We start from the raw sequence: 2,408 nt of genomic DNA, 5'->3' as shown, positions 1-2,408 counted from the left end.
TGTCTGAACCTGCTCATTGGTGCCTTGTGCTAGATGTTGGAGAAGAGAGGCTGATGCTTCTTCAAAAAGAAAAGATTTGAAACATTCATTAACACAGTGCTATGGAATAGCGAGACATTTTGTTCACTTCAGATGTAGTTCAAGTCTTTACCCATCTTCTGTTTTTTCATTAATGGCTCCATATAGTCTAGACCTGAAAACAGAAAAAAGCATAATATTTACCTAGGGAAATGTTACTAAATGAACCAAAAGAACATACACAAAAATGACACTGTCCAAGCTGTGCATCATTTCTGTACCTTCTAATTTTTTCTTATGTTCTTGGTCATCATTTAGAAGGGCATTTGCTAACTCAGTCCAATGTGAGTATTTCCTTCAGTGATTTAAAAAAACAGCATTAAATATAAAATGGTAAACCTTCTAATTATTTGTTTTTGATTTACAACATGGGTAAGCATAAATGCGACATTACTGCAGAACTGACAAAAAAGTTATTAAAGGAAATTTAAACTTCATTTACCCCTTGGGGCTTGAGTTCTCAAGCAACATTATACACCACCACTTCCTCAAAGCTGGCATGTCATTCTAAAGAGGAACAAGCATAATCAAGTTATTAAAACTAAGTTTTATGTTATAAAAATATTTATGCAAACCATTACAAACATGCATTTAAAATAACTGGATTTTGAAAGGTAGGTGTTTCTGGAACATCAAAATCACTAGGGACAGCATGCTTAAAGTAAAACAAACAAACAAAAAATTATATAAATAAAATTAACGTAACTCAACACAATACCCAACACAAATTGTAGAAGGTTTCAAAAATGGGTACCCACAATCAGATACAATCCTGCCTCCACAAATACGGCAATGAAAGAAGAGAGAACTAAAGTTGAGACATACCTCATTAAAGTCAAAGGAGGCCTCAAGGATGATATACAGCGCATTCTACAGAGAAACCACAAAATGTTTATTTGGAAACCTGGACACAACATTATATACAGACATACACAAAAATAGAGTTAATATATGAAATGGTCATAACATCAACATGAAAATTCCACAGTCATTGCTATTCATCTGACTTGGAAGGCCCTAATACAAGGAACAAAAAATGAATCAAAGAAAAAAAAAATACTGATCTAAAATGTGTCTAGGTATCAAAGAAAAAAAAGGTTAATTATGACATTTACAATGTCAAATCCTGATCGTGATTTCCATTGTCCAGGAGACACATGTTGGGCAATTCTCCTACAGGAAAAATATAAGTAAACATGCATAAGGCATTTTTACATTAACACTAAAAGTTCAATTTCTTGTTGTAATGGACCATCACCCTCCTCAAACGAGACCTGAATGATATACGTGGTTCAAACACTGATAGATATATTTGTGATTTTTCTTCTCCAAGAGAAATGTCTTTACTTAATGGCGTCTGCTGTGTTTCTGCCATCTGTTTACGATGTAAACATATTTTCATTGTCTCTTTACCAAACCATTTTGCTTGTATCATTCTAGTTAATACTTCTTCCTGAAGTGTAATGTCTGGCATAACAGTAACTGGAGAGAAGGCCAAAGACCTCAGATGGAAGCATTCAAATCCCATGAATCCACTCCTTTGAGAAAATTCTGATGCTTGTTTGCATTTCTCTAACTCACAGATCACAACATGTTTAGCTCCCCATGTGCACTTTTGAACATGAATGAGGTATCTAGGTCCAGTGGAAGTTTTTGCCACTGCAAAAATGCCCCTTCTAGAATCAATACAAACCGAAGGAAGCCTGTTATATTCATTTATTTCAATGTTTGTTGAGGAATGTTGTCTTTTTATATGTAACTTGAGATTTTTTTTTGTACAACCTCAAATTACAAAAGGAACAAAATATCTTCTTCTCTTTTGCATGTTGTAGAATTTGTGATCCTCTAAAACTAGTGACAGGCGCTGCTGAACTGACATTGATTGTAGCAATGGAGGGCACAGTCTCTTTGGGAGAAGTACTGGAGATATTCTCTCTGGTGGGTGCAGCTGGGATAGTCTCTCTGGTGGGCACAGTGGGGGCAGTCTCTCTGGTGGGCACAGCGGGGGTAGTCTCTCTAGTGGGCATGGGTGTGACCAATTTTTGACATTTTTGTAAGTGAGTTAAAAACCTTTGTCTTTTGACAATGACTTTTAAACACAAACAACAATGGAAATGGCCACTTGTGACACACCCTGTGTTGCATCTGTAGATAGTAAAACCTGCCAAACAATGGAAATGCAGGATTAGTTCAGCTCTTGAAACTTTATTTGAAAAGCTCTAATTCAAACATCTAACAATCAATATTGCTTGCAAGTAAAGTAGCCTATCGCCGTTTTTTAAATTAAACACACTTGCATACATAACTGGCATAACTACCTGCATAATTTA

At 35.5% G+C, this 2,408-nt stretch overlaps 1 long non-coding RNA gene across 1 annotated transcript; it reads right to left on the bottom strand.

Annotated features, from left to right (window-relative positions):
• Positions 1 to 290: 290 nt before the first annotated feature.
• On the bottom strand, positions 291 to 787 carry LOC114669490 (uncharacterized). Its single transcript, XR_003719075.2, has 2 exons — positions 521 to 787; positions 291 to 373 (listed from the first exon to the last, which is right to left on the bottom strand). It is a non-coding gene; the product is annotated as an uncharacterized LOC114669490 (long non-coding RNA).
• Positions 788 to 2,408: the final 1,621 nt, after the last annotated feature.

The sequence above is a fragment of the Erpetoichthys calabaricus genome, chromosome 2 (genome assembly GCF_900747795.2).
Source record: "Erpetoichthys calabaricus chromosome 2, fErpCal1.3, whole genome shotgun sequence".
In the NCBI taxonomy this organism is placed as follows: Eukaryota; Metazoa; Chordata; class Cladistia; order Polypteriformes; family Polypteridae; genus Erpetoichthys; species Erpetoichthys calabaricus.
Note: the sequence above shows the minus strand (reverse complement) of the source record. Positions and strands in the feature narration are given on the sequence as shown.